Source organism: Puma concolor, chromosome C1 (genome assembly GCF_028749965.1).
Source record: "Puma concolor isolate L17-30 chromosome C1, mPumCon1.1.hap2, whole genome shotgun sequence".
In the NCBI taxonomy this organism is placed as follows: domain Eukaryota; kingdom Metazoa; phylum Chordata; class Mammalia; order Carnivora; family Felidae; genus Puma; species Puma concolor.
The window spans coordinates 30053958-30071710 of NC_141674.1; the positions used below are offsets into that span (position 1 = coordinate 30053958).

Genomic DNA, 17753 nt, shown 5'->3' on the forward strand with positions numbered 1-17753 from the left:
TTCATAACGGCAATGGACAGTCCTTTAAATTATGCTGAAGCATCAGGGGGACAAAAGGATCGAGAGAAGTTAAGTGATGGTCCGGAAAGCCTATCTGCCGGATCCTAAATGAAGCAAAACTGAAATGCGTTTTTCCAGAAAGCTAAACAAATTATAAGTAGGAACAATTAGGTAATGACAATTCCGCTCGTAAAAATGCATATATATTTCTGCGTTCCTATTTATAACAGGGCTACAAGGTGTCAGTCCTCCGGTTACTGCCGCACGGAGGCCGAGCTTTAATTTAGGATAAAAATACTCAGGGAACGGGAGCAGGGACTTCGGTCTAGATAGAACGGTAACCCACAGTCAAGATTACCCAGCTAGTTCGTTCCAGATTTTGACCAGGAAGGCACCAGGGAATAAACAGTTCGCCCTGAGAAAGCGGGGATTCTGAACTGCCAAGGAATTGTTCCCATAGTCTAAAAATGCAAATCTCGTTTTAGGAGCAACTGTGAGTTGTGTCATCGAAAGGCACCTCAGAGACATGTTTATTTCTTAAGGAAAAAAGAGAAAGACAGAGAAAAAAACCAGGGAACTTTAGAGCTTCCGTTTGGACTTTTGAGACCGAGTTTACCAAGTAAATGCTCAGCACCATTTTACGGGGCTGCTGGTTAAAGATTCCATTTTGATTTTAATGGGGAGATCAGTGAAATCTCCAACCCAGGCCAGCTCCCACCTCCCCTCCTCCATCTACCAGGAGAACAAAGTATTGGAAGACGCGCGTCCCGGGGAGTCGTCGACATACGTGGATATTTCTAATTTACCGATAGAAAACTCTCCAGTTAAAAAAAAAAAAAAGAAAAAGAAAAAGAAAAAAAAAAAAAAAAAAACAGGCCAGCTAGTAATCTATTTAAAACCACGGCTGACATGATAAATGAAACAGAATAAATGTATACAGAGACTGAGCCTCCCCGGGAACGCGGTGGGGGGACCTGAGCGCTTCTGCTGACAGCGACTTTCCCGTCAGTGGCCTGTCTCTCTTGGAGGCAGCTGTCAATCACGGGCCAGCCCGCGCTCCCGGGGGGGTTCATTGTGCCCGCAGACAGTTGTGGAATAACTGCTCCTAGGCGTCGGAGCAGCAGATGGAGTGTATCTGTCAATCATTGTCACTAATTATTAACTTCTGTCACTCAGAGCAAGGCAACATCTCGGCGCCTGATCCGCTGTGATTTGATCTGCCACGCCACCTCCGAGACAGACAGAGCAACCCTTCATTCCGGTCACACTCCCAGCACTTTGCTGGGTCAGCCGGCGTGACTCAGTGTTCTCGCCACCCCGCCCCCGACTGCCTGGCGCACGTGGGTGCGCACGGGCACGCGTGCTTCCGGGGGGCAGCCACCGTGAGGGGCCTCCTCCCGGGGCCCCGGGGCCGGGGGCGCTGCCGCTCATTAATTATTGAGGAAGGACGGTTGTATCTTGGCCGCTGGCAGAGACAGGGCCAAAGTGTAAAAGAAGACCAATTTGGAGGGTTTTCTTCTCTTCACACCACCCTGGGACCGGCGATTATCAGCCGAGTTCACATTGATTATATTCCTCTGATCTTTTCTCAACCCTCTGATTTTGGAGCTGGAGATGTGTCAGCCTGAATAATTAATTAAGGCATCTGTAGCAGGCTTTGCAAACAGGAGTTGCAACCTAAGGGGATATTTGCTACCCTGGGTTCAGAGAGCCTCTCCGTGACAAGACTGGGAAAGGGGCTTAGAGAGCTTCAAGGCCAAGCTCCCCCACAGTGGGACATGACCCGCCCGAGGTCACACAGCCCACTGCGCCGGCACCCCAGGGAAAGCTCTCGCCGGTGCACATACATGGAGCTCAGGAGCTCCTGGCTGCTGCACCTGCTGTCCTCCACCAGACCGCCTGGACAGATGGACAAACGTCCCCTGGAGCGGCTGAACCAGCGTTGGCGGCCACCCACTCATGCTCTGGAGTCCAGACTGCTGGGTGCCATTGGATAAGTCACTTTCCCTCTCTGAGCCATGATTTCCTTATCTGCCAAACAAGGATACCTCTAGAACCTTCCTCAAAGGCGGGCTGCAACAGTTCAACGAGAACATTCCAGGTTAAAGTACCCAGCATGGTTCCTGCCCGGCACACTCGAAGGTCTCAATAAATAAAAGCCACGACGGTTCACACCAGATCAGTGCAGGGGCTGGTCTCATCTCAAAAAGTAAAAATTGGATTTTAAGATCCACTGGGAAATGCTCATCAATTATTATTTTTTTAAGTGCAAGTGACTATATTGACATTAGCCAAGCTCTAAGCCTAACAAAGCTAGCTGTAGCTCCCATAACTAGGTCCTCAGGGGCCCGCTTTGGTGGATTGACAAGGATTTGTGGTAAGCATATCAATCGTTTATGTGTAAACAGTAATGCACCTGTGGCTGGGTCTCTTCAAAATCAGTTGTCCTCTTAGGCAACTAAAGCACTCCCCCTCACTTCCGTTGCCATTCCTATTTGCTTTCTCGACGGAAGGGGCTCTGGGGAGTTCTAGCCCAACCCTGATTAGAAAACAAAGCAAATTCCAAATTCTGAAATCACAAAATCTGACTGCATTTGCAAAAGCACCCCACCGGTTCCAGCACCTGCCGGGGATGCTCCAGGCCACCCAAGATGAAAAGCTGGTGCTTTCCCTAACCCCCAAAGATCCCACCAGACCCCCTGCTCCAGTTACAACGCCAGTGTAACAAATTACCCCCAAACAAGGTGGTATAAAACATTCATTTATTATGCTCTTGGGTTCCGCGGGTTAGGAGTTCAGACAGAGCACTGTGGAGGTGGCTCCTGTCTGCTCCATGATCTTGAGCCCCAGGGCTCCTCAGTCATCTGTCTCCTTTGTAGCCCCTTCACATGATCTCTCCAGCACCCAATCAGCGCCAAGGTAGTCAGACTGCTTACACTGCAGCCCAGGTTCCCGATGGGCATGGGGAGGAGAGGCTGGGGAGGGAAGGGGAAGAAGAGGCAGGGAAAGGGAGGAGGAAGAGATGCCACCCGTCACCTTCTATGACCTAACGTCCCAAGTCAGGCAGCCTCACTTCATGCTGCCTTGATCGTACTCTCTTGATCAACGCAGTTGCAAAGCTCCGGCCAGTTTCAAGAGGAAAATCAAGCTCACATTGTAAGAAGAGCACGGGTCAGATGTATACTGGTGTAGCCATCTTTGGAAATCATAATCTGTCGCGCCTGCTACGAGCACTGTCCTGGAGGCTGGAAGCCAGACACGCCATCGTCAGGGAAGGCTCGTGACTCCAGCTCTGGAGCTGGGTGAAAAACTGGGATCTGAGTTGAAGATCACACAGAGGACAGACACCCTGAGTGGGAAAAGGTCTTGAGGACGCTCCCTTGACATCACGCTCAGACTCTTCTGCACACCGTGGATTCGGTCACAGCCAATGCCTTTGCCGGCTTTTACCCTGCCAGTGCCTTGAGATGAGTGAGAGACACCCTCCAGTTCCTGGGATAGCCAATCTCCTCCTGCCTCAGGGCCTTGGTGTATTCCATTCCCCCTGCTAGGAATCCTCAGGGCCAACTGGGATGAAATGAATCACAGCATCATATCATGGTCACCTGGCAGAGCCCCACCGTACCCCAGCCTGTGGCTGCCAGCAGCCTTGCTGGAGGAGAACTCGGGTTTATCTGTTCTTTTCTCTACAGGCTCTCTATGGGTTCCTTCCGGCTCCCGGCCAATAAACAGTAAGACCTGCTGTCTAAACAACATCCGGTTCTGTGGAGTCTCCAGTTTTATGCCCCAAGTGTATTCACGCCCACCTGCTCGGGTGACCAGACCTGGGGCTTCATGCAGACATTGTCCACTAGAACTTTCTGCGATGATGGAAATGTTCTGTGCTATCCAATTCAGTAGCCATGAGCCACCCATGGCTACTGGGTACTTAAAATGTGGCCAGTGCAACTGAGGAGCTAAATTTTCATTTTAGCTTGCTTTGATTAAATTGAACTTAAATTGGACAAGCACTGGGTGTTGTATGGAAACCAATTTGACAATAAATTTCATATTTAAAATAATAATAATAAAAATAAAAATAAATAAATAAATTGAACTTAAATTTAAGCAGCCACATGTGGCTAGGTGCTACCATATTGGACAGCACAGATTTCCATTTTTCAGCCCTTAGAGCAGATTCTAAGTCCGAAGGCAGAAAAGAGACTTTCAAAAGAGGTTGCTCAAGGACAACCCTACCGATGACAGGCTCACCTCTGTGCCTCCAGTCCCCATGGGTCCTGAACAGCTTGGACATCACTTAAAGAAGGGGAAAGAAGAAATTACAAAACGTAACCCTTCCCTACTGATTGCTCCATTCAATCCAGTCTTTTCTGAAAATTATATTCAGACTGCTTCTCTCGCTAAATATTAGAAGGTCGGGGAGCTGGAATTCAGCGTCAGAAATCCAACAGGCTTCTTCCCTGAGCATCCTCTCCATCATCCCAGCATCTGCCCAGAAAGCAGAAAACATCCCGGGCCAACTGTCTGTCCTTTAATTCTGAGAGACCAGACTGCAGGAGCCCCCCTGCAGGTGCCCCCCACCCCCCGCAGGTAGTGGAGCGTGCTACCAAAGGCATCTGAGAACACCGGGATGGGCCATCGACTTCATCTGAGGCTGACCGGGGCTCTAGGCAGAACTAATGGCTCAGTTATAGACCTCATTAGCCAGGTGGGATTTTAGCCTTTTCCTTACTGTGATTTGGGGCTGGGGCAGGGGGTGGGGGTCCTCCCTCTACTACTGAGTGGAAGGAATTCTGCAACAAGGTTAGATTACTGCCATTTCTGAGAGGGAACAAAAATCAGTTAAAAAAAAAAAAAAGAGTCAGGGAGAGGGTAACAAATGAATTTCTTCATCGTGTGTGCTGATCACTCAAGATAGGATTTTCCCCTGCGGGGAATACAGCAAAGAGTAACAGTACTTCTGGGGCATTTGATAAGGAAAAAAGTTCTCTCTCTGTGGCGATTAACGTTGCCATCTCCCACTTTTTCCTGCAAAAGGGGCTCAGAACTCTTCCATTCAGTCTCCAGCTTGATGTAGCCTCCTGGACTCCCCGACTCCCTCACTTCGGGGTGCTCAGCTGCGGGGAGGAACCAGCGTGCCAGGCTCACCGTGGACAAATGCATGCCCTTCAGACAACACAAATGCATTCTGTCCCTCCAGCAGACCTTTCTGGGGGAAAACCTGGCCATCATTCCCCCCGGATGAATCTCTTCCTAGAAGACAAGGAACGAACTCCCCGACACCAAGCCTCCCTGCCCCTCCCCCAGTACTTAGCCAGAAGCTTCTAGCACTGCAAGTAAGTCTCTCTGTGCTCTCATAACCTCTGACAACTCAGATCGCTAACCATATTTCCGTTGGAGAAACTTTTATAAAATATTACAATCAATTCAATTGCATTAACACATTTGAACCTCGAAGTTCAACACAGTGGAAAACACAATACTTCTCTATTATATCAGGTGTCTGGTCAGATATATATCACACGAAACTGAAACCAGAGGCACTGGGGGACCCTGTTTATCCCAACTTAGCAAGAGGAATTATCTGACAGTTGGAAATGAAAAACTACTAATAAACATTACGGTTTATTGAAAAGTTTAAACAATAAGATTAAGGGAACTTCTGCAATATTAAGAAATGTATATTATCCTACTTTACCTTGCTTGGGGAATTCCTCAAGGATTTATTATTCTGTTACACCACCAAAAAGCCTGTGTTATGTTAAGTGATTCTGCCTTCCTGCCTGCATTCCGCATGAATCTAAAATTAAGAGGCAATCTTTCTTTAGCACATTGTACTTCCCTAAATTAGGTTTGGTTTCCAGAGCAGAATTTGGAAGTCAGTGGGTTTTTTTTTTCCTCCGGGTACCGTTGGCCCCTAATAATAAATGCTCTAGAGAAAAGAGTCCCCTGTCCTGTAGTGCTTTTGCTGTGGGCACTGAAATGCATACCTGTAAGGCCTCTGAGGATACTGGGAAGGGAAGCTAACCTCTAGGTCTGGAAGCCCAAGGTACAAAGAGAGGGAGAGGAGGCCCAGGCTGCTGCTGGAGGGGTCAGGCCTTTGGCCAGCCAGGAACAATGAGGTCCTCTGGAAGCTGTGTTTTGGGCTTCCAGAAAGCAGCCTCCAAAATCCTCACAGATGGCAGCGAGTTGAGTGGCCTTGGCCCATAACAAAGTCCTGCTTCCTGAATTCCCTTGTTCCCTGCTCTCACAGCTCACCTCTCAGAAGGTCTCCGCTTGGCCCCCAACGGCAGGCCAATTTCTCTCTCCAGGCATGAGGACTTTCAGGAGAGGCAGGCCAGAGTGTTGCTGTCCGGATCTAAAGCTCCAGATGGGAAAAGATGTCCAGCCAGCTAACAACCTCTCGAGACTCCCGATTCCTCCACTCTAAATAGGGGGGGTATTGATAATGTAACATAGGTGCAGTCCCAGCCTGGGGTTTACATACGTATCTACATACATGGGGACTTTTCAAGCCTTCCCAGGATGTGAGTTGAGTCCCCAGACTCACGTGCCTGTGGTCCAGATTCTGTTCCCCTTGATGTCCGTGTTCCGTCCCACATCCCCCCAGGTGCAAAACTCAGCCCCTTGACCAGAGTCCCCTGGAAATCTATGCACACCGAGCACTTGACGAGTTCCAGTAGAATTTATGAAGATTTGGGAGCGGCCTGAGAAGTGGGGAGAGGGAGGGGCCGCATCAGGCAGCACAAAGCGTGCCCCCACGCCGTCCCTCAGTCCCAGCTTACGGAGCATCTCACAGCTGCCAAGCGGCCATGAGGATCCCACCACCCCAACGATGCCTCCTCTCCCAGGCACCCATGTCTTTGAATTGTTTCTGCACCCTGAATCATCCACACCTGCAGCCTCCCGGGGGGGGAGAGCTTTAGGGATCGGGGCTGATGGTACAGCCAGATCTCCCTCCCATGCGGCTCATGGGACACTGCCAGTGGCTAGGATTTAAGGCTTCTCTCCTCCACATTGCTAATTAGCACCTGCAGAAGGTGATTCTATAATCCTGGTGGTGTTCGTGCCAGCCCAGCCCGAATAACAGGGTGCTTGGATCCAGATGGAGAGGATCCATGTGGAAGTCCGGGGCAAAGAGACGGGCATGATTTTGTCAAGGACACTTGACTCCTTAGATAGCCTCTAGAAATCTTTGTGTTTCCAAGTTCGGTTTACCGCCACTGCAGAATGGGCAACATTCTCTGTCCATATTGGCTCTGGTTAGATATTCACTGGCATCTTTTATACTCCGAAACTCCAAACCAAAACTACTTTTGTCTCAGGATGGCTTTATCTCACCAACCTGCTCCTGGGGACTGTTTGATTCTTACCCCTCCCTCCCTTACAATCTAATTAACTACAGGCCTTTATGCCTCTTAAATGGCCCCCTCAGGTGGAGGTGTGAGGGCAGAGCTTGGCTCCCACAGGTTAGCTTGTTGAGGACTTGCTTTCATCCACTATGTTCATGTATGTTGGAAATGTCCCCAAATGCATTTTAATCTCCATCTGCCATTATAGGGAAATTTTCCCAAATTTTTTTATTATTACATCTTGTAGTTCTAGAATATAACGTTTAACCATCAAACCTCAAGACAGGCTTGTACATCAAGCTCCAAATCTTTCCTCTCTTGGAAATTTTTGCATCGTAAATCATCAGCTGAACACCCAAAAATGCAAAGGTTCGCACTGGTCCTCAACTGTGTTCTCTTTGTCCCCAGCACAATGGAATGAACACGCAAACCTGACTTTCCTCAGGCCCCCAGGAAGCCACCAGGCAGCTGCATTTCTAGTCTAAGGAAGGTCTTTTTGCCAAAGTGGACACTCTAATGATGCCCGCATATCTGATTTACAGATTGGGGGGAAGTAGCCAATGAGGCCAAATATAACAGAAACCTCCCGCATCCACAGCAGGACCCACTCACAGTGACATGTGTCCCTGGCCCTGTAGCCATAGCCCCCAGATCATCTCTAAGGTGGAAACCTCTAAACCCAAGCACACTGTGTGCTTCGTGGGAAAGACAGGGGTGAGCTGCAAGGTGAGGCAGGTGCTAAAAACAAGGGTCCTTCTGGCTAAACGTCAGAAAAACCCTTCCTGCTTCACAGAATCTCTGGGTGAAAAGAAACAGCATTTTAGCCCATTATTGTACCCATTTCACAGATGGGAAAACTGAAGCACGGAAAAGCAGTTACCTGCCAGAGATCACACTGTTGTATTATGGAATGTGTTATTAGTTCTGTCTACCTTTTTTTTTTTTTAACGTTCATTTGTTTTTGAGAAAAAGAGAGGGCAAGTGGTGAGGAGCAGAGAGAGAGAGAGAGGGGACACAGGATCCAAAGCCAGCTCTGCACTAACAGCAGAGAGCCTGATGCGGCGCTTGAACTCACGAAGCGTGAGATCGTGACCTGAGCTGAAGTTGGATGCTGAACTGACTGAGCCACCCAGGTACCCAGTTCCATCCACCTTCGAAGACCTTTCCACTAGTTAATCACAGTCCCCCACCTCACTCCCCAGACACCCCCATCATCCACTGCCTGAATCCCTACCGCAGTGTCCATATCTAGTGGCCGTCCTGCCTCTTCTCAAACACCTGCTGGGATAGAGGGCTCACGCCCTTCCAAAGCATCCTCTGTCCCCCCTCCACCTCCCACGCTTTCTTGCCTCTTCAGTGGGGAGAGCCAGGAAGCCATCCACCCCCCCACCCCACCCTGCCGAGGCAGGATGATAAGAGGAAAGTCTTAAACCCAGCTTCTAAAAAAATTAACTAGCTGGGGCACCTGGGTGGCTCAGTGGGTTGAGCATCCGACTTTGGCTCAGGTCATGATCCCACCGTTTGTGGGTTAGGGCCCCACATCGGGCTCTGTGCTGACAGCTCAGAGCCTGGAGCCTGCTTCCGATTCTGTGTCTCCCTCTCTCTCCGTCCTCCCCTGTTCACACTCTGTGTCTCTGTCTCTCAAAAATAAATAAACATTAAAAAAAATGTTTTTAATTAACTAGAATCATTCGATACAGGAAGAAGAAAATAAAAAACAGAAAATCCAGCAACATCCAGGAACCTAGCCTGCTCCAGAGCACTCGTCAGCTTCACACCTTCCAGGAAAGCAGGGAGCAGGGCAAGGAAATGGGTGACAGAGAAGACGTCACGCCTGGTACCTAATCTCTGTGGGTCCAAGCAAGTCTGGCTGCACCCATCTGGAAGACGGCTCCTATCACCAACCCAGCTGAACTTCCCGGGGAACTTGGGCTGGCTCTTCTCACATCCTCACCCTGTGTCTAGGGGAAACGATAAGAAAAAGCTGCTCCCAAGGAAAGGACACGAATTCTGTGGATTGACAGAGAACTGCAAGGGTTTGACTGATTCCACTTGACTGAGGGGTTAGAACCAGCTTCACCGTCGTGTCTCCCACAAGCTTACTGTGTACCAGGCTCTCAGCTGGTACCCTCACCTGGCACTGCATCCATCCCCTAACTCCCCCTGGGAAGTAGATACTATTACTGTCCCCGTGTCATAGATGAGAATTTCTTTGTCTCTTTACCGCGCCCCAGGCATTTGGCTCCTGGAGCCCCAGCTGCCCCCACGCTGCCAGAAAATGGCAGAGCTAGAATGTGGCCCCACCAGGGTTCAGAGCCTGTGCTCTTAACCAATAGCTGTGCTGCCCCAGCATATTGTGGCTACAGCATATTGTGTGATGACCACACAACGGGTAGTATGCCTGCTAGTAACGTTTATTTATTTTTTCATGCCAAAATCAACCAACCGACAGACAGAAAATCATACAGAAACCACAAGTCCAAGATCACCGGGTCAGAGCCCAGGATGCTAAAAAAAAAAAAAAAGCTTCTGAATCCATTTTCAAAGCCAGTATAACATTAAAAACTCACAAAGGAAAAACCCAACATGAAGCTGGTTTGTCTTACTTACGAATAGTGAATAACAATCTAAATAGAGGACGAGCAACCAGAGTGCTGCCACATATTAGAAAATCAACATACAGGGCCACCTGGGTGGCTCAGTCGGTTCAGCATCCGACTTTGGCTCAGGTCATGATCTCACAGCTCTGAGTTTGAGCCCTGCATTGGGCTCACTGCAGTCAGCACAGAGCCCACTTCGGATCCTCTGTCTCCCTCTCTCTCTGCCCCTTCCCCACTTGCGTTCTGTCTCTCAAAAATAAATAAATCTTAAAAAAAAAAAAAAGAGGGGCGCCTGGGTGGCTCAGTCGGTTAAGCGTCCGACTTCAGCTCAGGTCATGATCTCGTGGTCCGTGAGCTTGAGCCCCGCGTCGGGCTCTGGGCTGATGGCTCAGAGCCTGGAGCCTGCTTCCGATTCTGTGTCTCCCTCTCTCTCTGTCCCTTCCCCATTCATGCTCTGTCTCTCTCTGTCTCAAAAATAAATAAACGTTAAAAAAAAATTTAAAAAAAAAAAAAAAGAAAGAAAGCCAGCATACCATGACGACATGGAGTTCATCCTAGGAATGCAAGGCTGGTTCAATTTTAGAAAATCTGTTACTGTAATTCACTATAACGACAAATAAAAAATAATAATAAGGATCATCTTATAGATGCTAGAAAAGAATTTATACATTTCAACATTCTTTCCAGATTTTAAAAACAGAGAAAAAAAAACCCTTAATAAAATAGGAATAGATGGGTATTTCATGAACATGATTTACACACCTTGGACATCAAAACAAAATCCAGACCACACTGAGTGTTGACAAGGACACAGAGCAACCAGAACTCCCACACATTGTTTGTGGACGTGCAAAACACATGGAGAAAAGGTCTGGGGGCACCTGGGTGGCTGAGTCGGTTGAATGTCTGACTCTTGATTTTGGCTCAGGTCATGATCTCAGGGTTGTGGGATCAATCCCTACGTCAGGCTCCACACTGAGCATGGAGCCTGCCTGGGATTCTCTCTCTTTCCCTCTGCCCCTCTCCCCTGTTCACACACTCTCTCTCAAAAAAAAAAAAAAAATTAAAAAGGGAGAAAATGTCTGTTACTTTCTTATAAAACTAAATATACACCAACCTTGCAATCCAGCAATCCTACTCCTAAGAATTTTCCCAAGAGAAATGAAAGCAAATATCCCAAAAAGACCTGTACATAAATGTTCATAATACTATTATTCATATTAGCCCCAAACCGGAAAGGACCAAACAACAGTATACTGGTTAAACAAATGGTGATATAGTCATATAATGCGTGTCTGAATCTGCTCAGGCCGCCATAACAAAATACCATAGACTGGGCAGTTTAAAGAACTGAAATGTATTTTCTCATGGTCCTGGATGGAGGCTGAAAGTCCAAGAAGACAGTGCTAGCATGGTCAGGTTCTGGTGAGAGCTCTGTTGTTGGATTGTAAATGGCCGCCTTCTCCCTGCATGCTCACATGGAGGAGAGAGACAACAAGCTCTCTGGTGTCTGTTCTTATAAGGGCACTGATCCCATCAGACCAGGGCTCCACCTTAATGACCTCACCTAACCCTAATTGCCTCCCAAAGGCCCCATAGTCAAATACCATCACATTGGGAGTTTGGGCTTCAACATGTGAATTTGGGGGGAGACGCAAACATTCAGTCCATACCAATGAAACAATATTCAACAATAAAAAGAACTGTTGATATCTGTGGCAACATGGATGAGTCTCAGAAACACGCTTTGTGAAAGAAGACTTACACAAGAGTACAATCCCTTTTATATCAAGTTCTAGAATCGGTAAAACTGATCTGTGGTGGAAAAAAATCAGAACTGTGGCTGCCTGAGGTTGGGGGATAGGGACTGAATTGGGAAAGAGTACGACAGAACTTTCTGGAATGATAGCAATATTCTAAATCCTGATAAGAGTTTGGGTTACACAAGAACATGAACTTATCAAAACTCATAGAATGGCATACTTAAGATTTGCGCATTAAGTTGTATGTAAATTTTACCTCAAAAAAAAAAAAAAGCAAATATTGACCTCTGGTTAATGACATGTATGCTGAAATTTTTGGAGGTAAAGTGTACTGATGTCTTCAATTTACTTTGAAATGCATCAAAAATAAATAAATAAGATGGATTGATGGATGGAAGGGAAGGGTAGATGGATAAAAATGTAATAAAACAAGTATAATGAAATGTTAATTGTAGCCAAGTAGGAGCTGGGAATGAGTGTTCCCTACGCAATTCTTTCAACTTTTCTGTATCTGAATTTGTTCATAATAAAATGTTAGAGGAAAGAACCAACTTCATACTTCACAGTAAAATGCTAGAAGCCCTGCCATTAAAGTCAGAAATAAGTCAAGGATACTTTCTATCACCAGTATTATTTAATTTCTTTCTGAAAGTGCCAGCAAGGTTACAAACTCAAATGCCTTCAGGGGTCATGCAGGTAATTTTTAAAAGTGAAGATAATTAGGTTTTTAAAAACAGGAACTAGTTAGAGGCACCTGGGTGGCTCAGTCAGATGAGCATCTGATTTCAGCTCAGGTCATGATCTCGTGGTTCGTGGGTTCGAGCCCCGCGTCGGCCTCTGTGCTGACAGCTCAGAGCCTGGAGCCTGCTTTGGATTCTGTGTCTCCCTCTCCCTCTCTGCCCCTCTCCCGCTCACGCTCTGTGTTTCTCTCTCTCAAAAATAAAAATTAAAAAATTAAATTAAATTTAAAAAATAGGGACTGGCTAAACTCTAGGATCAGGACCTATCTCAGGGCAGAGGCTCATGCGCTCCAGTGTATTTTTCCCGGCAGGAATACCAGCCCAGTGTTGTCTAACCACCTAAAATTTCAAGTGAAGCTGGAATTTCAGCTTTAATATATGGGCACAAACTCTCGATTTTTTTTAAAAGATGGTTGAATTATTTTGCAAATACAGAAAATACACCTGGTCCTACAGCAGTTAGTTTTCAACCTCCATTCTAGCAAATAGATAAGAATAAAAAGGAAAAAAGGAAAGGTAAACCCAAGAGAATCAACTAAAAATCTATTCAAAAATCCAAGAGCTTCAGTAAGGTGACTGATTACAGACGTAATACATAAAAATTGATAGCTTTCCTATACATAAACCACAACCTGTTAGAAAATACACAGGAAGGGAGGAAACCTCATTTATAATAGTAAAATACAAGGAAATAAACCTAATAAGAAATGCACAGGATCTATGAGTAAAACATTAAAACTCTACTGAGGGTGTAACAGAAAGCATCGGCTAGGGGCACCTGGCTGGTCAGCTGGGACAGCGTGCAATTCTTGATTGCAGGGCTGTGAGTTCAAGCCCTATGTTGGGCATAGAGAGAAAGAAAGGGGAGGGGTGGGAAAGGAGGGGGAAAGGAGGGAAGGAAGGAAGACAGAAAAAGAGAGAAAGAATAGGCTAAACGTTGCAGAAACAACCACCACCAAAATCTCAGTGGCTTAACGCAACACAAGCTTATTTTTCTCACCTGAACTCGGCTGTGTATCTGGGTGAGTGTTGGAGACAGTTGTCCTCCACGTGTGGCTCAGCAATAGGCTTGCCTTCATCCCGTGATGCCTCATGCTCCCACGATCACCAAAGCAAGGGAAGAGAACGCAGAGAACCACGCTTGGGTTTGTCACTGCCTCAGCCCCAAAGTGTCACATGTCACCTTTGCTCATATTTCACCAGCCAGAACCAGGTATGTAGCCCTGCCATGTACAAGAAGCTGCAAAACGTAGAAGGAATGAATTAAATACTTGCTGAGAATTTACTGCGCCTGCCCCAGAGTAAATGAAAGTCATAATGTGATCTTGATTTAAAAGACTCACGGAAGATATCAATTCTCCCTAAGTTAATGCTATAAGTGTAATATAATCCCAATTAAAGTACCAACAGGAGGGGAGGCTGGCTGGCTCGGTTGTGGAACATGTGACTCTTGATCTAGGGATGTTGAGTTCGAGGCCCACGTCGGGTGTAGAGAGCACTTAAAAATAAATAAATAAAGTACCAATGGATATTTCTTGGAACAAAACAAGTAAATCATAAGCTCATGTGAAAAAAGAAACATGTAAGTATAGCCAGAAAAATTCTGGCAAAAGAAATAGTAACTAACGGGTATGGGGACTAGCCCTACTACATACAAAAACATATTACAGAGAATCAGTAATTAAAATAATTTGGTACTGGGGGTGCCTGGCTGGCTCGGTCAGAAGAGCGTGTAACTCTTGATCTCAGAGTCATGAGTTCGATTCCCATGTTGGGTGTAGGGATAGATCACTTGAATAAATAAATAAAAACTTAAAAAAAAAAACAATTCAGTACCAAATCATGAATAGACAAACCAATCAATGGAAAGAATAGAGGGTCTAGAAATAAACACATATCGAAATTTGGTGTATTAAAAAAGCTGGCATTTCAAAACAATAAGGAAATTTTTTATTATTTTATAACTAGTGTTGGGACAGCTGGCTATGCATACTGAGGGGAAAAGTCAAATCCTGACCTCACTTCTTATACTAAAACGTATTCTGGATAGATAAAGGATCTAAATATTAAATAAAACTATAAAAATACAAAAGAAAACATGAAAAACATTTGAAATTTTGAAAAGATTTTAAGATCTAAGTGAGATACATGTTCCATGAATTATTTCAAAACTAACAAATATAACTACACAAAAGTTTGAAAATGTCTACCAGACAAAACAAATACAAAAGCAAAAGAAAATGGCAAACTGAGAGAAGGCTAATGTCCACATGATGTAAGAACTTTCAGAGATCGAGAAGATGTCCAACAACCCAATAGAAAAATGGTAAAAATAAATTAATTAATTAAATTTAAGAAAAAGAAAAATGGTGACAAAAAAAAGGAATAGAAATCACTTTAAATTTTTTTTTTTCAACGTTTTTTATTTATTTTTGGGACAGAGAGAGACAGAGCATGAACGGGGGAGGGGCAGAGAGAGAGGGAGACACAGAATCGGAAACAGGCTCCAGGCTCCGAGCCATCAGCCCAGAGCCTGACGCGGGGCTCGAACTCACGGACCGCGAGATCGTGACCTGGCTGAAGTCGGACGCTTAACCGACTGCGCCACCCAGGCGCCCCTAGAAATCACTTTAAAACACCTGAAAAGATGTTCTGCTTCAATCATCATGAAATACTGCAACAGATTATTTTTCATCTATCAGATTGGCAAAAAAAAATTTAGTGTAACAATACCATTTGCAGGTGGAAACAAGAAGATGCCAACATATGCTCATGTACTGTCAATAGGAGTGTAAATTCGTGCAAGTTCTTTGAAGGACAAATTGGCAAGAAGTTGAAAATTTTCAACCTACGTGTCCTTTGATGCAGCGATCTTTTTGTGTTTTTTTTTTCAATTTTTTTCAACGTTTATTTATTACTGAGAGACAGAGAGACACAGAATGTGAGCAGGGGAGGGGGCAGAGAGAGGGGGAGACACAGAATCCGAAGCAGGCTCCACGCTCTGAGCTGTCAGCACAGAGCCGGATGTGGGGCTCGAACTCACGAACCGCGAGATCATGACCTCAGTCGAAGCAAGATGTTTAATCAACTGAGCCACCCAGGCACCTCTGATACAGCGATTTGACCTCTAAGAATGTTTCCTACAGGAGGCGCCTGGGTGACTCAGTCGATTAAGCGACCAACTTCTTAAGCAACCGACTTCAGCTCAGGTCATGATCTTGCGGGTTCGTGAGTTTGAGCCCCGTATTGGGTTCTGTGCTGACAGCTCAGAACCTGGAGCCTGCTTCGGATTCTGTGTCTCCTCTCTCTCTCTCTCTCTCTCTCTGCTCCTTCCCCACTCATGCACTGTCTCTCACTTGCTCTCAAAAATAAGTAAAACATTAAAAAAAATTAAAATTAAAGAATGTGTCCTACAAAATACACTCACAAACGTGTGCAAAAAGTACGTACGAGAATAGTCACTACAGCTTTATGCGATCGCCAAAAAAAGAAAAAGAAAAAAAACCCTGAAAGCCCTAAACATTCACCAATAGGATAGTTAAATACATCAGAAGTACAGTAAATGTTGTATAAAGAGACGCTAATAAAAGCAGATGCCCAAGGTGGGAGAGGAACCCCCACAGAGGAGACAGGGACTGGAATCGACTTCTCAATGCATTCTTATTTCTACTATTTTGATGTTTGAATGCTTTGAATGTATTATCTATTGCAAAAAGCAAAACTGAATTTTAGAACAAGAAAAAGAATGAATCGATCTATCTCTGCCAATACAAAACGATCTGCAAATATAATGTTAATTGGAAAAAGCAAGCTACAGAAGCCTATCTAGTATGCCACCACTTGTATGGGAAAGCACAGGCACTGCAAATGTCTAGAAAGATACACAAAAACTGCTAACAAGGGTTTCCTCTGAAAGGAAGCTGGAAATCTGGAACGGTAGAATCACTTTTCACTTCATAGCCACTGGTACTTGTTTTTAACCAAATATATATAATTTCAATGCTTTGATCCCCAGATCAAAATAATTGGGGTAGAATCACCAGGAAGAAATCAGCAGAATCCCACAGAAGCACTGAAGTAGACTTTGTGGGAAAAGAACTACCAGAGCAGGGAAAGGGCCCCCTACCAGTATTCAGCGACCTGAATGATCCATCTGGCTGGGCACTGAGCTTTGGGAGAAGGGCGAGACTTCCAAGTCAAATCCACCCAGCTTCACTCCTGCCTTTGCTACTTGACTAGCTGTGTGGCCTCAGGCAGGTTCCTTCGCCTCTCTGTGCCCCTTTCTTCATTAATTCAAGGGAATTATTACACTTGCCTCTATTATAATAACTTAAAAAATGACACCGTACAGGTAAGGTGCTTATGCAAAAGCCTGGCATGTAGCAAGTATTTAATTCGTGGCAACAGAAGAAAGGTTATATTGGCTATTGTACCCTGATACCCTGGAATATCACAGGACTTTTGGGGAGAATTGGATCGAGCTAGGCCTGATAACCTGGTTAAGATCTCCAGTCACATTCTTAACTTCAAAAAAAGCAAGAGACCAGAATGTTTATCAGGATTGCATTCAGGGGTGAGGGAAATAAACTACGATTCCCTTTTGATTTTTGTTTTAAATCCAATTGTTATGAGCATTAAAAAAAGTCGGCGGGGCTACCTTCCGATCTGTAAAGGCTGGATCTCTCTGGAGAGATTTGCGAAGGACGAGTTGGAGGGACGCCGGCCTGTTACTTTCTGCATTCGCCGTCTTGTTGGGGCTCTTCTCCACTAGCGTCCGGCGCCCTTTGGATTTTCAAAGAAGCCAGGGCTTTTTCATTAGAAAATGAGTGGGAACGAGGAGTGCGGCGGGCGCGGGCCCGCCGCTCGGCCCGGGGCCCCGGAGCGCGCAGCCCGCGGCAGGCCCGGCGCCCGCTGCGCCCGCGGGCCGCGCCACCGCGCCATCAGCGCCGCCATCAGCCGCGCCGCGTGCGGCCCCGCGTCCCGCTGCTCCCGGCCGCGGGCCCCCGGCGGCAATAATGAGCCACGGCGGCGTGACCGCGGCCCCGGGCTGCGCCGCCGCCAGCCGCGCGGGCGCCGCATTAGCATTTTAGACGCCTCCCTGTTTGTTCTTTTGTGCCAGTTTCCAGCCCGAACGCGCCGCGCGTCCCGGGCCGCGGACTGAGCGCTGGGGCCACGAGAGCGAGAGCGGAACGCAGCGGCCCGCGGCTGCCTCTGGGGGGGCCCCTGCCGGCCGCCCTGTCCGGCCAGACCCCCCACTTTGGGACGGCGTGCCAGGCAAGGAGAGGCCGGAAGGGCCCG

At 46.6% G+C, this 17753-nt stretch overlaps 1 long non-coding RNA gene across 2 annotated transcripts in view; it reads right to left on the reverse strand.

Annotated features, from left to right (window-relative positions):
- Positions 1–17323, reverse strand: part of LOC147577933 (uncharacterized) — an 85750-nt gene extending 68427 nt beyond the window's left edge. For both annotated transcript variants that reach the window (XR_015254162.1, XR_015254163.1), the window contains exons 1-2: positions 17113–17323; positions 13456–13695 (exon numbers count right to left, since the gene is read on the reverse strand). This is a non-coding gene — a long non-coding RNA (uncharacterized LOC147577933). The remainder of the gene's footprint in view (positions 1–13455; positions 13696–17112) is intronic.
- Positions 17324–17753: the final 430 nt, after the last annotated feature.